The sequence below is a fragment of the Paramormyrops kingsleyae genome, chromosome 4 (genome assembly GCF_048594095.1).
Source record: "Paramormyrops kingsleyae isolate MSU_618 chromosome 4, PKINGS_0.4, whole genome shotgun sequence".
Lineage (NCBI taxonomy): Eukaryota > Metazoa > Chordata > Actinopteri > Osteoglossiformes > Mormyridae > Paramormyrops > Paramormyrops kingsleyae.
This window is the reverse complement of record NC_132800.1, coordinates 9,142,107-9,163,653: the sequence shown is the minus strand read 5'-3', so window position 1 is coordinate 9,163,653 and position 21,547 is coordinate 9,142,107. Positions and strand designations below refer to the sequence as shown.

General features: G+C 42.6%; 1 protein-coding gene and 1 non-coding gene across 2 annotated transcripts in view; both read right to left on the bottom strand.

Annotated features, from left to right (window-relative positions):
- The window catches only part of LOC111840620 (polymeric immunoglobulin receptor-like), a 194,766-nt gene that overhangs the window by 78,361 nt on the left and 94,858 nt on the right, over positions 1 to 21,547 (bottom strand). The window lies entirely within an intron of this gene.
- On the bottom strand, positions 2,152 to 2,265 carry LOC111857014 (U5 spliceosomal RNA). Its single transcript, XR_002841277.1, has one exon. It is a non-coding gene; the product is annotated as a U5 spliceosomal RNA (small nuclear RNA).

Genomic DNA, 21,547 nt, shown 5'->3' with positions numbered 1-21,547 from the left:
GGCAGGTCTAACTCACTGTGTGCCTTCTAATAACGGACAGGACAACTCTGTTGTATAATTAATATTATTTTTTTATTTTTCAAAAAGACAAGTGTCTAGCCTGTTGCCTTTACTTTTCGCAAACCTTGTGAGCGCGCGAACCCAAACGCTGTGACCTCGCGCCAAATGTTTTTATTGGTTTATTAAGTACAAACAGGCGAGTTATGAAAAATTGAGTGAGGGATAATTTGTTCACTTAACACAAAAAGATGAGGAATGAGATGGCTAACTGTAGTAGCGTATAGTCCACTGTCTATAATAGCCTAATTTAGATATCACTTTTTTTTTTAACCGACTACCGACAACTTTGACCGGTTAACGTTGATACGGTCAACCACCGGTCAAACGGTCATCGGTTAACATCCCTAATTCAAATACTATAATTTTATGAACTGTAGAATGAACAAAACTGCTATAACTGATTATTTTGAACAAACTATCATTACTCAAATGTGCGTACGAATGGTCTTTAGTGTGCATAGATTCTGTTCTTAGCTAAGAACAAATTCAGATAAGAAAACATTGGTGAATGTCAGAATCTTCGTAAAAAAAAGTGCGTACGTGAGGTTTAAGAACAAATTTGTTCGTAAGAATGGTTGGTGAATGAGGCCCATTGTTATTTCTGTAAATTGTATATTATCAAAACATTTATCAGTAATACAGTTAAGATGGAAAAAATATGAATAGGTTGCACTGATTTAGGTGGTGCGCCTAAATTTTGTGCTGGTGCTACTAAAATTTTCAGTAAGGAGCCCCAGTTCTACTAGTGGAAAACGTCTGGAAAATGTCTGGATCTCTGCAGAAGATGTTCCATTAGAACTGGACCCATCAAGCAGAGGGTCAACAGCACAGTTCAGATCAGTAAAGAACATTTAACCCCCAAAACCTAGAGGAGTTCAAAGAGACAGTGTCCAGGATGTGATGGGTCAGTGATGATTTTCCCTGCCCTTTTCCTGGTTCTTGAAGTCCTGGATGGTGGTCAGGGAGGCACCAGTGATTCGTTCTTCTGTCCTAACTGTCTGCTGAAGTCTGTTCCTGTCCTGTTTGGTTGCTGCTCCAAACCAGACCGTGATGGAGGAGCAAAGGACGGACTCGATGACTGCTGAGTAGAACTGGATAACTCCCTTCTTTGAAATTCATATGCTCATATGTTTCATATCATTTCCAACTTTAGGGTATATACTCACTGCTGTTCAACCTCAAAGTCCCCAATGATGATTTAAAATATTGAAATAGCATATTTTCTAAAGTATTTTCTCCTGTGTTTGCATTAATGTCCTTCCTTTCTACCTATATGACATACTGCGCATCTCATCGGCTACTGTCTGCAATACAGACATCTTACCATAAATGACTGACAGGTAAACCTGTCTTCCCGTCATTCCTCCTCTGCTGATCTCCACACCACACCAGTAATCACCAGAATCCACAGTTTTCACATTATTGATGGTCACAGTGAAGACTCGCTGGTCAGGATCATCTCTGATTGACACTTCACCACTTATCTTTGGAGAGTCAGTGCGTACTATAGGAGTACATGAACTCATGCGACTTCCTCTGCACCAGTATTTCACATCTGTTTTATAACTGTCTTCATAGAAATATGGGATGGTGACAGATCCTCCTCTCTGTACAGTCAGTGGGTTCACTTCGAACACTCCTGCAAGGACAGTATGAAAATTACCAAGCAGATTAATTCTCATTCCCTCTTGCACCATTTATACACATTAATAAAACGTCAGTACCAGTCAGCTGTAGGTTACAGTACTTCATTAAATATATTAAAAATTTTGTGGCACGGACACCAGACATGGTGATTGCAGCAATAATAAAGAGTCACAACCGGTTGCTGATTTATTGAATTGAATGATCATTGTTGACACACCACAGCACACAGTGCACAACAACAAAATGTTTCTGCGGCATTTAACCCATATGTGACATTGTGACATAGCAGGGGGCAGCTAATTCAGTGCCCGGGGAGCAGTGCTTGGGGGCAGCACCTTGCTCAGGGTACCTCAGTGGTGCCTTTTTGGTTGGGGATTCGAACCAGCAATCTTCCAATTACAAGTGCACTTCCTTAACCATTAAACCACCACTGCCCACAAACACAACTCTACTTGGACAGAGCCTCCAAAAATACTGTGAAGTCATCACTATCCCTCTCCATGGAAATCTTTAGTAAAAGGCGAAAGATTTATATGGGATGAAGAGAGACCCAAGTCGATATGTCATACTCACAGCACACAGACACTGCCCAACGTGCTGAGCGTCACATCTACTCTCACTACACATGGTAGGCACACACAATGATATTTACAACAATTAACATTAACGCTACACATGACATTAACATACGGTACAATAACAACACAGTACATGATCAACACACAGAGCTATTTACATTATTCACACTATTTACACAGCTGGCACCGGTCCAGCAGGCCACTGCACTGCCCGACAGGAATCCCCAGTGCTACACTGCCCCCCTTCTGGGAGGGTGACCCAACCTGGTACCCCCACAAAGTCCTGGTAGCGCTCCAGATAGCGCTGAGCCCTCTGTGGCCACAGGACCCCAGTTTTCCCACCGTCCTCCTCAGTTCCAGCTGCTGGGAAACTCATCCCAGGTCCTGCTGATGGTTTCTCCAAGTGGGCCAAGGGTTGGTATGGAGCCAGCTGGTCTCGATGTAACATGATAGCGCCTCTTCACACTACCCTAGCAGCCAGCTGACCTGTGATTGAACCCACTTGAAGTAGTTCATGACCAGTATGTAGTGATTCCCAGGACATCTACCCCCACTGTCAGGGTCAGCCCCCCACTGTGGTCCTTCCGTGCCCCTTCCCCGTTTGACCAGCAGGTGGTGCTGGTCATTCCATCCTTCACGTCAGTCCTTGTTCTCCCCTGTCTCCTGTCTGGTCTCGTGGCTCAATGTATTAAGCATGTGCTGTCTGTTTGCCCCTCTGTCCTGAGTTCCCTCTTGTCTTGTGTTCGAATCCCACCTCCTCTGTTTTTGTATTTAGCTCCCTGGTTTTTTCCTTTGTGCTTGTTAAACCCTGGTGTCTGATTTAGTAATTGGTTTTGGTTTTGTTTCTTGTTCCCCTGCCTTATGTTATTACCTATGTACCTTCCGTGTGTTATATGCTTCCTTGGTTAGTGTTTAGTTTCCCTGATGGTTAGTGTCTGAGTTAATTGGTTTCACCTGTGTCCTGTTTCCCTAGTCTTTGTTAATCAGCCTCACCTGCCCTGTGTTAGTCATTACCCCATAGTATATTAGTTCCTGCCTGTGTTCTGTTCCCCGCTGGTTCATCGCGTCGCGTCGTGTCTCATGTCTAGCTCGTGTCTCATGTCTAGCTCGTGTCTCATGTCTAGCTCGTGTCTCATGTCTAGCTCGTGTCTCATGTCTAGCTCGTGTCTCATGTCTAGCTCGTGTCTCATGTCTAGCTCGTGTCTCATGTCTAGCTCGTGTCTCATGTCTAGCTCGTGTCTCATGTCTAGCTCGTGTCTCTGAGGTCTACGCTCGTCTATGGTTTGTCTACGTCATCTATGCCCTTGTCTAGTCTTGTCTCTGGTTTTACCTTAGTGTTGTGCTAGTTAGTTTTCCTTGTGTGTTATTTAGTTTAGTTAATTCCTCCCTGTTTTAGTTTTGACCCCTCGTGGTCCTTTTTTTGGTTTAGTTCTGTTTGTAGTGTTTTCTGTTTAATTTAATAAATCCCCCTTTTGTTCTGGAGCCGCAAGTGGGTCGTCCGCCCTTCTGTGCCTGCAATGTCCCGTTCCCGTGCCGTCCGGATCCATGACACCCACGTGCTCCACTAGGTACAGCTGGAGGGCAGACTGGGACTGCCAGCTAGGAGCCCTCTGAGTCGAGCATCACTGCAATGCAGGAACATCTCGGTGTCCTGCTGGCAGCCCGGCCAGGTGAAGCACTGCCACAGCTTCTCTACCCCGTACTGCCCGACCCGACGGCTCCGTGCACCGACCTCAGCATGAGAGCACAGGTGTAGCGCCCCCTTCAGGCCTTTTGCTGGGCCCAAGTTAACGGACACTAGACGGGGACCCTGAGTTCACTATGGCATCTGTCTGTTGGCTATATGCTCCCTTCAAAACTAACCCAGGCTAACATGCCCACCCTAAATACTTTTGCTGCGGTATTAAATGATGCAGCTAAATTTAAGAACTTTACTACATAAATGCTAATATGTAAAAGAAAAATATATACAGTGTAAACAGTATTTACAATAATTCCCGCTCTGTTATTTCCCATTCAAAAACCTAAGCCAGCAAATTTTTTGTTCTGTGTTTGTGTTAATGTTACATACTGTGGAGTTCAGACATCTTACCATCATTGACTGACAGGTAAATCCATGTTCCCACAGCTGAACCTCTGCTGATCTCCACACCACACCAGTAGCAACCGGAGTCCCCAGTTTTCAGATTTTTCATGGTTATGGTGAAGACTGAATGGTTAGGATCATCTCTGATTGACACTTCATCCTTCTTCTGTGGAGAGTCACTGCGTACTATGGGAGAACATGGATCCGAAGAATAATTTTCTCTGCACCAGTATTTCACATGTGTTTTATAACTGTCTTCATAGAAACATGGGATGGTGACAGATCTTCCACTCTGCACAGACACCCGTCCCACTGAGGACACGCTGTCAGAACCTGTGGGGAAAACAACCAACTGAATTTTTGGCATCACAGTGTCTCTAATTATTATTCTAGTTTATCAGTTTGTGTAACACTTGTTACACAGAGAGATGGGTTTAAGAGGACAGTGAGGAGATAAAATAGCATTTTGCCATAAGAACAAGGGAAAGACACAGGAAAACAAAGCAGGTGTGTTGTAGGGGAGGGGCACTCAGCTATCATTCCCATCAGGGGCACAGAGCCAAGGTCCACATCATTTACTGACCAGGGATGGAGGGTGATTATGTTTCAGTGCAGAATTTGCCGTTTGTGCAGCCCTGTTTCAGTGTCTGAGAGGAAAACTTCTCTGAGGTGGTACTTCCCCCTCTGTTGTGACCATGCTGCCCTCCCCCAACACCCAGATCACACAGTGCTGTCTAGCTGAACTGCTCCGGCAGCCTACTGTCCTACTTGGTCTGGGCTGACTTCCTGTCAGAAGGTGGGGGGGTCAGTGCTGGTGGTGGATCAGTGTCATTCTTACAGTCGTATTGCAGGTTTTGCCAAAATTCTCTTAGGAATGCATTACACTTGGATTCCCTGTTACTTTAATTAATTATGTATACTTACATCCACAAATCTTATTTTTTATGATTAATTTCCTGGTCAAAACATATATAATATAATTCTGTCATACTGTTGTCAGTATGAAATTCACTCCTGCCTAAATCCCTGACATAAATTTGGATGTAGAATTCCATGCTATCAGCGTATATGAATTTATACACACACCAGCCACAAGACAGAAGAAGACCATTCCTGTATACTGCTGCCACATAGTGGACACAAAGAAGACTGCAGTCATTTCTATAATCATTGTTAGTCCACATTTAGTCTCCGCACATTACAAACAGGAAGTGACAAAACCATAACACGTCATCCATTGTTTTGCATGTAATGAAAAAAACATCATTCAATAAACATTTACTTGTTCGGCTTATTCATGATTACGGAATACTGTGAGTATTTGTTTTTACAATAGGATAAACATTCATCCATCCATCCTTCAGCAGCCTATCCTGGTCAGGGCACCAGTTAGGGCTGAGCGATATCACATCGATATGATATGGCCCAGCCCTAGCACCAGTCATTAAGAATAATCTCTTGTCATGATTTTATTTTGCGTTCCGTAGCGTACAAATCCAGTGATCTTTAGTACTTTCCATTTTCATAGACTAACTGCAGAAGTAGTTTACAATGTTTGACCACCTGAGGGCTGACATTTTGATTTACTATGTTTTTACGTTAAGTGTCCATATTTCAAATGCCCGTCTCCTCCCTGTCAAAGTCCTTTATAAAAATGAAATAAGAATAATGAAAATATTTAATAGAGTAGCTGGCTGGATGGAAATAAGTGTTATGATTAATAAGTTCATATGCCAGGGCACCCACAGACAAGCTGAGACTATTTATTATTATTATTATTATTAATATACCATAATGATTTTATAATGGACCTTGATCAGCTAATACAGAATACAACTGTAACACTGGCCTTTGCTGTAATTAGTAACCACTGACATTCACTCAGTCCGCACACCTTTAGTAACAATCCCTGCATGGAAGAAAAATGCCTGAAATAGTCCTTAATGTATGACAATAAAACCTACATTTTACATTTTGCAAACCTGTGGATTTATATGGATATATGCATAACATATGGCTGGAGAACAAGAATGGAGCGGCAGTCGGATCGGTGCGCGGTCAGCAGCTATACATTCACCTAAAGGATTATTAGGAACGCCTGTTCAATTTCTCATTAATGCAATTATCTAATCAACCAATCACATGGCAGTTGCTTCAATGCAGGGGTGTGGTCCTGGTCAAGACAATCTCCTGAACTCCAAACTGAATGTCAGAATGGGAAAGAAAGGTGATTTAAGCAATTTTGAGCGTAGCATGGTTGTTGGTGCCAGATGGGCCGGTCTGAGTATTTCACAATCTGCTCAGTTACTGGGATTTTCACGCACAACCATTTCTAGGGTTTACAAAGAATGGTGTGCAAAGGGAAAAACATCCAGTATGCGGCAGTCCTGTGGGCGAAAATGCCTTGTTGATGCTAGAGGTCAGAGGAGAATGGGCCGACTGATTCAAGCTGATAGAAGAGCAACTTTGACTGAAATAACCACTCGTTACAACCGAGGTATGCAGCAAAGCATTTGTGAAGCCGCAACACGCACAACCTTGAGGCGGATGGGCTACAACAGCAGAAGACCCCACCGGGTACCACTCATCTCCACTACAAATAGGAAAAAGAGGCTACAATTTGCACGAGCTCACCAAAATTGGACAGTTGAAGACTGGAAAAATGTTGCCTGGTCTAATGAGTCTCGATTTCTGTTGAGACATTCAAATGGTAGAGTCAGAATTTGGCGTAAACAGAATGAGAACATGGGTCCATCATGCCTTGTTACCACTGTGCAGGCTGGTGGTGGTGGTGTAATGGTGTGGGGGATGTTTTCTTGGCACACTTTAGGCCCCTTAGTGCCAATTGGGCATTGTTTAAATGCCACGGCCTACCTGAGCATTGTTTCTGACCATGTCCATCCCTTTATGACCACCATGTACCCATCCTCTGATGGCTACTTCCAGCAGGATAATGCACCATGTCACAAAGCTCGAATCATTTCAAATTGGTTTCTTGAACATGACAATGAGTTCACTGTACTAAAATGGCCCCCACAGTCACCAGATCTCAACCCAATAGAGCATCTTTGGGATGTGGTGGAACGGGAGCTTCATGCCCTGTATGTGCATCCCACAAATCTCCATCAACTGCAAGATGCTATCCTATCAATATGGGCCAACATTTCTAAAGAATGCTTTCAGCACCTTGTTGAATCAATGCCACGTAGAATTAAGGCAGTTCTGAAGGCGAAAGGGGGTCAAACACCGTATTAGTATGGTGTTCCTAATAATCCTTTAGGTGAGTGTATGTTGTTCTGATCTCTCATGGTAAAAAGAGAGCTGAGTCAAAAGGCAACGATTTCTGTTTTCCAGTTATATCTACATTACAACCCTCACCCATGGTCACCAGTTTTGGATGTTGACCACAGCAATGAAATCTTGGATAAAAGTAGCGGAAATGAGCTTCTTTCACAGGGTGTCTGGGCTCAGCCTTAGACGTTGGGTGAGGAGCTCAGACATTCGGGAGGAGCTCAAGGTAGAGCTGCTGCTCCTCTGCATCGAAAGGAGCCAGTTCTGGTGGTTTGGGCATCTACCTATGATACCTTTTGGATGCCTCCCTGGGGAGGTGTTTCGATCATGTCCAACTGGAAGGTGACCGCGGGTAGACCCAGGTCACAATGGAAAGATTATATCATATGGAGAAATTATATCGATAATAATCTGAGATTATATTATGTGGAGAGATTATATCTCTCGGCTGACCTGAGAACTCCTTAGTATCTCCTCAGAGGAGCTGGATGTGGTGGCTGCGGAAAGAGAGGTTTGGGAATCTCTGCTCTGACTACTGCCCCAGTGAACCAGATGAACGATGGAGAATGAAAAGATGGATGGAATGGATATATGAACATACAGCTCTGGAATAAAAAAAGAGACCACAGCAACGTTTTTAGTGTTAAAATAGCCGGCTCTTCTGGATCCTTTTCTCTGATATATATCTGCATGGTGATGCTGTATCTGTGTATCATATGTGTATCTGTATGTAGGACTGTGACACCATGTGCTAGGATATCGGGTCACGTTGTTGGTCACCTCCACCCTTTGTTAATTATATTTTAAGTTAGTCTGCATGGGTTTTCACTTGGTGCAGTACAGGTTACAAGTGTGTGTGGTCTGTAGGTTCAGGGTTTTAGTTTGTGTTGCTGCAGTGGGATAATAAACTCCTGGGTAACATGTCCACCTGTGTGCTCTAATCAGGGCTCTGCTGAGATCGTCTCCCAGTATAAATCAGCATCTCCAGTATCAAAATTTAGTTTAACTTATTTCTCAGTTTTTGGGAATGCATCTGTGTAAAATATACATTTTTTTTGTAAACTCCAGCCTGGGTCTTCCCTGCTTCTCATTGATGAAGGGTTTCTTCCTTGCTTTGTGGGTCTTTAAGTGCTTCTAGAAGTTCTAGCAGTCCTAAATATTTCTGATTCTTTTTGAAGGTCACCTGCTGATTATTGAGGGACTGTTGGATAAGTTAGTGGTCATCTCCGGTATTAGAAAGTTGCTTCTGCACTCTAGCAGACTGGTTTTTGATCATTGCCAGAGTCTCCTGCTTCACCTTGTTCTTGTGAACTGCTGTCTTAGAATCTTTGAGCTTGGATGCAACCTGCAACCAGGATTTAAGAAGGTAGATGGTGGTCTCGTAATTTTATCCAGAGTTGTACAGTATATGTACTTGACTTTGTCTGGGACCCTTGTGCAGATCATGCTCCATACAGCTGTTGGATCCACCTTGGTAATACCCTGAGAAATGCACCCCCCTCCCCCTCCAAAAAAACTGAAACTTGGGGTCATTAAGCATTTGTCTAATTGAATTGAAATGTAAGCAATTCACAGCCAGATTTTAGGTCGATACTTACGTTCAGTGCTGGTTGTGGTTGTAGTTCTCTGACTGACGCTAATATGAACTGGGATCTGCTGGTTTCCATTATCACACCAGTACCAGCCTGTGTCCTTCCTCTCCAGTCCCCTCATTGTCACAATGAAGGCTTTCTTTACTCTGTCATCCCTGATCAGGACAGGCCTCCCATCCAAACCCAAAGACCTTGTTATACAGGAGCCCCCTCTCCTACACCATGACAGACTGTAATGGTCTCCATAGCGACACTGAATACTGACTCTGTCTCCTTCCACACTCGTCACCTGCTGTTTGTCTACTGACAGCCCTGGGGAACCTGAACACACAGATTAGGAACAAACACTGTGATATCTACATTACAATAAAATAGTGATGAATATGAGCCAGTTATGTTAATATTATACACATATATTTTATACACATATAAAACTAAACCAAATGACATTTCTTAACATATTATAGTGGAACCTCGGATTACGAGTAACACGGTTTATGAGTGTTCCCCAAGACGAGAAAAGATTTTTAATAAATTTTGACTTGGAAACCGAGCAAGTCCTGGTTTACGAGCGCCAAGTATCATCAAAAATCATATGGCACACATGCGCTCCTTGTTTTTCTTGTTTTTACGTGCACTCAGCTTCAAAACAGGAAGTGCATGCGTGCGCTTCTTGTTTTGACGCCGAGCGCACGTCATCACAACTGAACCAATGGTTATTCAAAATTTTGTAGAAAAGCACCACCTGAATAAGGGCGTAGCAGTGCGAGCGATGAATCTGTTTAACGACAATGCAATGTCCACATTTTTGCGAAATCGAAAAGGAGGCAAAAGAGGCTGTCATTGGATGGGTTCCTTGTTAAAGTTGCACAAACAGAAAAAGATTCCAGTGAGCCAACAGATAGCAGTGATTCCGTTAATTATAGTGAAAGTCGTCCTACAAAATAACCCTCCTCTACTCCTCTCTCGTCTCCCTCACACCATCCACGATTCTTTTCAAAGGTACTGTAAAGCGCAGGTTAATTTGTTTTATGTATTTTTACTTTATATTTTGTATTAATAATTTTTATATGAATATTTTTGATTTGTGGAACGGATCATATGAGTTTCCATTATTTCTAATGGGAAAATTCGCTTTGATATACGAGTGCTTTGGATTACAAGCATTTTTCCGGAACGAATTATGCTCGTAAACCAAGGTACCACTGTACTTATCATATTTAACCCCTGAAGTAGCCCATTTAAACTGACACTGTTATTTCTCCCAGGTCTCATTTATGCTATTGATGTATTTATCAAAAGTAATATTTGGTCCCTCTTATATACAGTATTAATGAAGTTTTAAAATATTGAAATAGAATGTTTTCTAAAACACTTTCTCCTATGTTTGTATTAATGTCCTTCCTTTCTATCTGAATGACATGTTACATACTGAGCATCTCATTGGCTACAGTCTGCAGTACAGACATCTTACCCTCAGTGACTGACAGGGAAACCCATGTTCCCACAGCTGAACCTCTGCCGATCTCCACACCACACCAGTAAGAACCAGAATCCCCATCTGTCAGATTGTTCATGGTCACATTGAAGACTCGCTGGTCAGGATCATCTCTAATTGATGCTTCACCCTTCTTCTGTGGAGAGTCACTGCGTACTATGGCAGTACATGAACTCCAGTCACTGCCTTTGCACCAGTATTTCATATGTGTTTTATAACTGTCTTCATAGAAACATGGGATGGTGACAGATCCTCCACTCTGCACAGACACCCGTCCCACTGAGGACACACTGTCAGCACCTGTGGGGAAAATAACCAACTGAATTTTTGGCATCACGATGTCTCTAATTATTATTCTAGTTTATCAGTTTGTGTAACACTTGTACCGGGAGTCATGGCACAGAGAGATGGGTTTAAGAGGACAGTGAGGAGGTAAAACTGCAAGTCATTTTGCCATAAGAACAAGGGAAAGACACAGGAAAACAAAGCAGGTGTGTTGTAGGGGAGGGGCACTCAGCTATCATTCCCATCAGGGGCACAGAGCCAAGGTCCACATCATTTACTGACCAGGGATGGCATTGTGGGGGGGATGGGGTTTGAATTGTGCTTCAGTGCAGAATTTGCCATTTTGGAGAGGAAAATCAGGACCTTACAGTGATAACATGTACACTGTAAAACCTAACAGTACTTAATAATAGAAGTAAGTTAATATAACTTAATTTTGCCTAAAAGTTGGATTCACTCATTTCCACTAAATTGACTTAACTCAAAAATTAATTGTTGGAGTAGTAACTCAGTTCTTTTGAGTATACTTTAAGTTGGGGTGATATAACTCCAGTTTGTTGCAGTATTTCATTTCCTCTGAGTTGACTTCATGATCACTACAAGCAATGAATCAGTCCAAATAATTATGTTCCTTTAAAATTATATTAACTTAATAGTCTTGTCTGTAATCATTTAACTGATTAGTCAACCCACACATAATTAATCAACATTCAGTCGGCATGGACGTTGTGTGACGTGGGCAGAGTCTGCATGTGGGAAAACAAACTGCAATGTTGTGAAAAATTGTGCAAAAAATCAGACACTTATGTATTTCAATCTGATGTGAAGTCATGCTGGATCATCGGCGTGGCCAGACCCATTTTACTGGGGCACGTTCTAAATATAAGGCGCATGTTCTGCACAGCAAATGTGCCAGTGTTAAATTAACACTGCATGGTGTTTATATGGGTTCACACCATTCAATGTTACTTTTAACACTTTACAATGTGCAGTGAGTGTTGTTTTTACAGTGTTAATATTTATTAATCTTATGGTGTTCAATTTACAACATAGAGTGTTAAGACAATGTCTCCACCTCTTCCCAACTTTGGAAGCCCATATGGGTGGCACACAAGTACAAAATGGGTGGCCCATATCCGCCCCATTTTAATATGCACTCTCATTTGAACGCATTCAGCTGCTGTGTTTTACTAACCCACTATAATAAGAAAGACTCAGACCAACATAGCCTTTTCTCTTTTTATTCAAGTTCGGTTCTTGATAACCAAAGAACTGCGTTTATGTAAGTTAGAGAACATTGAAAAACTATTGTTATAAATGTATTTATTTAAGCATGAATACAATAGGTTTCTTCAATCAGAATAAGAAAGAACTGGTCAAGCTCTTCTGAGAACCGCCTGTGGTATTAAAGCGAGTGAAGAGTATGGCACCAGTCACCAAACACAGATTATGAAGCTACACTGTGTTAGACTGCATAACATATTTAGCAGGGCTGAAAAAAGGTGAGAGCTATCTTAATGGTTGAAGGAGTGTATTTCCGCTAAAGCAGATATAATGGGTGGTGGCCTTTTAGATCACAACTTGGGATAGGAGAACAAATCAAATCACTTTGCTTATTTAATATTCAGATTTTCATTAAGCTTCATTTTTGAAACCCACCATGAGCGAGGCTGGTATGGCACTGCTAATAGTCTTTACCACGTTTTGCTATTTGTTTTTCTGTGTTTATGTGTACTAGTTAGTCTGAGTAGTGTAGTTCTTGTATATATTCCCAAAGAAAACACCTTGAAGTACTTATGGTCTGGATGCTTTTTCTAGAGAATATACAATGAGAAGAGGAACATGGCTGTTTTTCCTTAGCATTTTCGTCCCAGCCAGTGCCTTTTCTAGTTAAACCATAGAAGATAAACCATCTCACCTAGTCACTAGCTAGCAGACATGAGCCGTTTATGTGGTTTTTGTTCTCTTGCCCAATTCATCACAATCGTGGTGAATTAAAAAACAAAAACTGTACTGTGTCATGCTATGCAAATATACATCCTGCACCATTAGTCTACAGGGGAGCGGGCGGTACCAGGAGCTGCACAGAAAAGGGTATCACTTTTACAGACAAATGGTAATCATCCCAGGACAGTACTGGCAATCAAACACACCCCCACACAATTAAACTATAAACCACTCAGGGAGAACAAGTCCTTTACGTCTCCGAGAGGTTTTCATTTGACTTGATCTATTTTATCACTATTCTATAAAACCACACACCAGAAAAATACCACCAGGACCACAGCTCTCCAATCTTCAAGATCAGTCAGAACTCAGCCATCAAAACTTCAATATAAAATAGCAGTAAGGTCCTTTGTGGTCAAAGTCTTTCTCATGACGGTGGGTAAATCTGGGATGGCTCTTCTGATCTTCATGACTTCTTGTGCGCATATTAAAATGGGGCAGATATGTGGAGGTGGAGACTCATTGACAACACCCTATGGTGTAAATTGAACACTATTAGAGTTAATACAGATTAACGCTGTAAAAACAAGACTCACTACACACTGTAAAGTGTTAAAGGTAGCACTCAATGTGGACCCATTTAAACACCATGCAGTGTTCATTTAACACTGGCACATTTGCTGTGTAAGGTTCAAGGCAATGAGTTTCCTTAAATGAACAACTAGGTTAAAAGTTGTCACAACTAGAATGTAGTAATAAATCTTAAAGGAAGAAAACTGAGTAAATTAAACTTAAATAGTAGCATTTACATAAGCAGGATGCATTTAAGTTGTTACTCAAGTCATTTAAATCAAATTAATGAATGAATCTGAGGCTCTTAACTTGATTTAACTAAGTTGCTTAAATTATGAATACTTATGTTACTTTTACTCAATACAAAAAATATTTTTACTTTAATTGTTTGAGTACATAAACTTAAATAATTTAAGGCAATTGGTTTTCTCAAACAGTTTGAGTTGAACTAACTAGTCAGGTTTTACAGTTTATTGATGCCAAGAGCTATAGAATTGATAATATATCCATTGTTGAATGTTAATTGATATATAAAAAAAAATTAGATGTATTCTTTGCCATATTCTACAACTGCATAGGAAAGCTTACTTGTTCAAACATAGTACAAAGTATAACTATCAGTACCGAAATAAATATTAACAGACAATTGATTGACACGTAGTGCTGCAGAGAAAAACCTTTGTGATACGTTTGACATTACAATTCACAAACTATGCAGGTGCAAATAGTATTACAGCAGCCTGGATTTAGCTGTTGATGATGAGGATGGTTTGGTGGACAAAACTATTCTTGAATCTAAAGCCAAAACTGTGATGCTGAAATATCCTATGAGACTCCAGGGTTGAGACCAGCTTGTGGTCGCTGTGGTTTGGGTCCCGTGATGCACTTTGCTGCAGCAGTGGTCAATGTATATCCATGCATTGGATGGAAGTTGTTAGGGGTGATGCTAGATCCCTCTATTTTAACCAGATTATATAGAAAAGATGTAAAAATCAAATCTGTGGATTAACAAAAGTTATATTATAAAAGCCAGTTCTGTCTAAATCTGACACAGTCCATATTGCACAGACCCGCATGTTGCACCTGATAGCACATGATAGTTTCAAATCCTGTGACCCTTTTGCTGTAAGTCTACATCTTCTGAGGAATCATACAATAATATCTCATAAGATAAACTTAATTGATCCTAGTTGGAAATTTTGCACGCAGCAGCAAGATACATAAACTGCAAACGCGATCAGAAGGTTGCCAGGTCGAGACCCGGCCTCAGCAGAATAGTCACATGTCTGTGGGTCCTTGAGAAAGGCCCATAACCCCCAGCTCCAGGGGGCCACACATCGGCTGCCCCTGTGCCATCAGCCCTGAGCTATGGAGAGCAAGATGGGGGGAGGCAAGAAGAACATTCTAATGTATTCGTACTGTGTGCAAATGATAATTAATAAAGGTCTAAACATATTTTAGTTCATTTATTTTCTATATGCTTATCTAGTACACGGCTGGTACAGTAGAGGGAGCATGGAGCTGATCTGAGGCAGCACAGGGTACAAGGCAGGGGAACAACCAGGACAGGATGCCAGTCTGTCACAGGGCACAAGGCAGGGGAACAGCCAGGACAGGATGCCAGTCTGTCACAGGGCACAAGGCAGGGGAACAGCCAGGACAGGATGCCAGTCTGTCACAGGGCACAAGGCAGGGGAACAACCAGGACAGGGTGCCAGTCTGTCACAGGGCACAAGGCAGGGGAACAACCAGGACAGGATGCCAGTCTGTCACAGGGCACAAGGCAGGGGAGCAGCCAGGACAGGATGCCAGTCTGCCACAAAGGCAGGGGAACAACCAGGACAGGATGCCAATCTGTCACAGGGCACAAGGCAGGGGAACAACCAGGACAGGATGCCAGTCTGTCACAGGGCACAAGGCAGGGTAACACCCAGGACAGGATGCCAGTCTGTCACAGGGCCCAAGGCAGGGGAACAACCAGGACAGGATGCCAGTCTGTCACAGGGCAAAAGGCAGGGGAACAACCAGGACAGGATGCCAGTCTGTCACAGGGCACAAGGCAGGGGAACAACCAGGACAGGATGCCAGTCTGTCACAGGGCACAAGGCAGGGGAACAACCAGGACAGGATGCCAGTCTGTCACAGGGCACAAGGCAGGGGAACAACCAGGACAGGATGCCAGTCTGTCACAGGGCACAAGGCAGGGGAACAACCAGGACAGGATGCCAGTCTGTCACAGGGCAAACACACACAGTCATTATAGGCATTTATAGAGTCACTAATTCACCTGAACCACGTGTCTTTGGACTGTGGGAGGAAACCAAAGACCTCACATGTAACCAGTATAGATACAGGAAGAACATGCAAACTCCCCACAGAGAGCTGGGCCAGATACTGAAACCACAAGCCTGGAGGTGTGAAGCCCCCACGCTGCCCCCAGTCTCTACCAGCTAGAGGTTAACTAGCTCTCCAAAACTGCTGTAAAGTGAAATACAAGCAGGTTTAATCTCAACCCCTGAAAGCCAATTCATACTTCACTTTTCTCCATGCACTTTCAGTAACACACAGGGTGAGGTGATATAAATTTCATCAAGAGTTTACGCCAGCTGGCTGTGAATGGTGCACATGTAACACAGGTTTTTGTTTGTCAGAGATCATGCATATTGATGCACATCGACTGTGCTTGTGTAGGATAATGGACAAGGTGTTACCAGCAGGGAGCAGCAATGACTTTCACAGAGCAGAGGTCAACCAAGGAATAGCAGAGTAGTATTGTTGTAAGAGGTGAGGAGGTAGCTCCATGTCTATTTTTACATTTTTACTATCCAGAGAATTTATACTGTCCAGACATTATACCGCGGTATATGGTATTTTCAAAAATAACACTATTCTGCCCAAGCCTCTGCTAACAACTTTAGAACTATTTGTAAAAGGTTTACCCATTTCACTACCCTACTTGTATTTGTTTGTTGCAACATGTCTGCTCTCTCCTGGTCTGCTGGAATATCACTGCCATAGGCACCGACTGCATCCATCTGCATCCACCAATAAATGTAGCATGAACACAAGCTGCTGCGCGCATGACTGTCTGCAGCCTGAAAGCGCACATGGAAAAGGGAAGTATGAACTGGGCAATTGTAGGCCTCACAGAAGATCAAAGGATGCAAGAGACAAGGGCATTTTATCTGCACTAACACTCTTTGCACTGTTTGATCACTAAAGAAAGACATGACAGTAGTAGCCTGAATATATAGATATTAAATCTATATTATCAATAACCTGTTACATGGTGCATTGATATTTAAAATATTAACATATCAATTACAAATATCTTGATACAAACACCCAGGGGAGTTTCTAGCTATTGAAAAGATCAGGGACTAAGTGCAGTTTACCAGGAACTTGAGTTTTTTTTTTTTTGTTTTTGAAGGAAGATTGGCATCGGGGGTGAAATACTCGGGACTACAGCCCCAACTGATCTGACCTAACAACGGCCACACAAATAACCATAAGCATCCAAAAAGTATTCACAATTTCTGAGACGTTACGCAAAGCAGCTAAATATTTTCACAATTGACATTTTGCGATTTCTCCTGACCAGATCTCCATCCTGATCTCCAAACTGTACCTGACAGTATGTGGAGAAGCAGGAGAGAGATCTCTACTCAGTTCCACTGTAATGAGTGACACTCACCTGTGAGCCCAGCAATGAGAAGAAACAGGAGCATCAGAGGATCCATACGTGTGTGTGTCACGGAGCCCAGATCTGTGGAGAGTGACAATCACTTCCTCATCCTCTGTACCTTCACTGTTTCTATCGTTTCTATTCTTACACACAGCAGGCAGAGTGAAGGGGGAGTGGACACTTTAAGCAGGAAGTGACAAAACCACAAAACTGAATGTTTAGCCCTTCAGAAAGTCAGACCATTGTTAATGGTCTATAGAGAATAAAATAAACTATCAATGCATAGACTCCTTCATTAACCAAAAAATTCTGCATGAATAAAGAAGACTTCATGAATTAGAGTTACTGTGTATTTATATAATATTCTAATAAGACCTACGATTTAGCTGGATCTCCCTGTTGCCTCAAAGATTTATCTCTGTTTTATCATAGTTATTTATCAGTAATATAATTATCTAGGTCCTAATGCTGGAAGCACACAGAGTAAAGTGAGGTAAACCATCAACTGCACGTCATTCCATTGCAGGGCACTGGAACCTAGAGAAATGCCATGTGATCAGAGGAAGCCTGCAAACTGCACACAGACACAGTCATGGTCACATTCAAAGCCAACAGTCAGGAGTGCTGAGATAGCAGGTGTATTTGTCAGATATCTACTATCATGATAAACTAAAGTCACAGAGGGTCTTTGAGGAACCACAGCACCAACAGAGGACATGGGCTCTTGACAGTAAGGCCTCAAAATCCACCAGTTCAGTGCTGCAGTCCAGTTGCTCTTAGTTGCAATTGCAGCCTAAGAATAAAAATCTTCAGCTTGCCTACTTTCCTGTGTTAAACATGTGACTCACAGCTATTTTCTGTGGTTTCACAAGTAAACTGAAATGAACTACGAGGTATTAAACAGTGATGTCACCTCCTGCCTGCCATGTCTGCCTGACCCTCCTGTCTCCTCCCTCACGTGGCCATGATGGGCCACAGCTGATGCTCGTTAGTCTATTTATACAAGTACTTGTTTGTCTCGTCATTGCTAGTCTGGTGATTAACATCACTTCTCCTGTCAGCCTGTGTCCCTCTTTGTCCAAGCCTTCTCATTATGATCCCTCCAGTCCATGTTTGTTTAGTTTAGTTCAACCCCCTTGGTGTCCCACCAAATGCCTGCCCTCAAGTCATTTTGTCCCATATGTTGTGACAGAATGTCTGCACTGGACTGGACTATTCTATTCTATTCTATTTGCATATCACATCTTCGCATTACAGTGTCTCAAGGTGCTTTGCATTATCCCTGCCCAAAGCCCCCAGTGACCAAACCTTTTGAGGAACCAGAATGAAAAGGGTAATCAAATGAGCAAGATAACAGGTATCCCTGGGAGCCTCTTTTGCTTCCCATCTTCACCTGCACACTTTCCCCTGCGTCTGACTTCCTTCTGGTGTCTGAGTCTCACTTGCAACGATGGTTCGTGGACAATCCCCTCATCGACCCACTGAGCGTGAGCGACCTCAAGGTCCCTGAGGAGTCTCTCGGAGTGTGGGTCAACCCATCCATGTGGAGATCATACTGGGCTCAGCTCCAGTACAAAGAGGACATGCCTGCATTGACCCTCCAGAGCTCCACGTCTCCAAGGTGGGCTGATTTGCCACTTTCCTGCTGCCTGAAGCCGCTCAGTCCGCCGCCTCTCTGCCACATGAAGCTGGTCAGCCCATTGACTCCTCAGTCACTGCCAGGCCAGGTTGGGTCGACCCTGATGATGCGCAGCCGGAGGAGTTGAGGTGGGAGCCTAACATTCACACTGACTCTATCCTAGTCCTGGAGCAGTCAGCGGTATCGGCTGGGGCCCAGAGGGGCTGGCTGAGTCTCCGTCCCCAAGAGAGGGAGATGGGGGACACACTGTCAGAGGCAGGCCCCCAGACTCTTGTCTGCTCGACGTTGTATGGCCTGAAGACACTCCTGCTGCGGCTGAGAGTAGAAGACCCACGGCCCCCTCCTGGTCCGGCCCAGTGGATCTCTCTGCACCCTCTGGCCTCACTGACTTTCTGAGGTCCTCAGGTCTTGCGGACCATACAGGCCGGTGAACAGGCCCAGGAGGGTCCATATCCCAGGATTATCATTTTACAAAAATACCTTCAAAGTAAAAGATTTGACAGTTGGTCATTACAGCTCAGAGAATTTTATTTATCCTTTATTTTACCAGGAATGTCCCATTGAGATACATTATCTCTTCTTCCAGGGAGTCCTTGCCAAGGTGGCAGCAATAAGTTACAAAAGTTCCAACATAAACGAACAACTTACACACTTGTAATATTTACACCTAAAGTCATACAAACATACCAAGGAATACAATACAATAAGCACAGACTATCAAACTAAAATAAATGGAAATTCCAATTGTCAAAAAAGGCAGGGAGAGTTATAGGCTAGGAGTAAAAAAAAAATATATATATATATATACACTCACCTAAAGGATTATTAGGAACACCTGTTCAATTTCTCATTAATGCAATTATCTAATCAACCAATCACATGGCAGTTGCTTCAATGCATTTAGGGGTGTGGTCCTGGTCAAGACAATCTCCTGAACTCCAAACTGAATGTCAGAATGGGAAAGAAAGGTGATTTAAGCAATTTTGAGCGTGGCATGGTTGTTGGTGCCAGACGGGCCGGTCTGAGTATTTCACAATCTGCTCAGTTACTGGGATTTTCACGCACAACCATTTTTAGGGTTTACAAAGAATGGTGTGTAAAGGGAAAAACATCCAGTATGCGGCAGTCCTGTGGGCGAAAATGCCTTGTTGATGCTAGAGGTCAGAGGAGAATGGACCGACTGATTCAAGCTGATAGAAGAGCAACTTCGACTGAAATAACCACTCGGTTCAACCGAGGTATGCAGCAAAGCATTTGTGAAGCCACAACATGCACAACCTTGAGGCGGATGGGCTACAACAGCAGAAGACCCCACCGGGTACCACTCATCTCCACTACAAATAGGAAAAAGAGGCTGCAATTTACACGAGCTCACCAAAATTGGACAGTTGAAGACTGGAAAAATGTTGCCTAGTCTGATGAGTCTCGATTTCTGTTGAGACATTCAAATGGTAGAGTCAGAATTTGGCGTAAACAGAATGAGAACATGGATCCATCATGCCTTGTTACCACTGTGCAGGCTAGTGGTGGTGGTGTAATGGTGTGGGGAATGTTTTCTTGGCACACTTTAGGCCCCTTAGTGCCAATTGGGCATCGTTTAAATGCCACGGCCTACCTGAGCATTGTTTCTGACCATGTCCATCCCTTTATGACCACCATGTACCCATCCTCTGATGGCTACTTCCAGCAGGATAATGCACCATGTCACAAAGCTCGAATCATTTCAAATTGGTTTCTTGAACATGACAATGAGTTCACTGTACTAAAATGGCCCCCACAGTCACCAGATCTCAACCCAATAGAGCATCTTTGGGATGTGGTGGAACGGGAGCTTTGTGCCCTGGATGTGCATCCCACAAATCTCCATCAACTGCAAGATGCCATCCTATCAATATGGGCCAACATTTCTAAAGAATGCTTTCAGCACCTTGTTGAATCAATGCCACGTAGAATTAAGGCAGTTCTGAAGGCGAAAGGGGGTCAAACACCGTATTAGTATGGTGTTCCTAATAATCCTTTATGTGAGTATATATATATATATATATATATATATATATATATATTTATATATATATATATATATTTATATATATATAAGTATATGGGCTATAAATTATGAAAAACAATGGCATTGTTGTATAAGAACTGATTTTAAAAGATTTTTGAAAACATTTAGAGAGGGTAGGGAGTCCAAATTTAGAATATTTTGTAATGAATTCCACTCATGTCGTGCATATGAGCAAAAAGCGGATTTGCCTAGCTCTGTCCGAGTTATTGAAGAACAAAGAAGGAGTTTTACTGATGAACGTGTGCTGTAAGTATTAGTGCGAAGTGTCAGTAGATTACATATGTACTGAGGTAGTTTACCCATTAAAGCCTTTACGATAAATACTAAGCAGTGAGATTGCCTTCTAAGTTGTAATGATGTCCATTGCACCATGTCATAAAGATCACAGTGATGTGTTCTTGCTGCAGCACCAGTTACAAATCTCAAAGCAGAATGATAAACAACGTCCAGCTTTTTCAGATGGGCTGTGGATGCATGCATGTATATTATATCACCATAATCTAATATTGATAGGAAAGTGCTCAGTACTAATCGCTTTCTGGCAGTAAAAGGAAAGCATTTTTTCAAACGATAATAAAAACCTAATTTAGGACGAAGC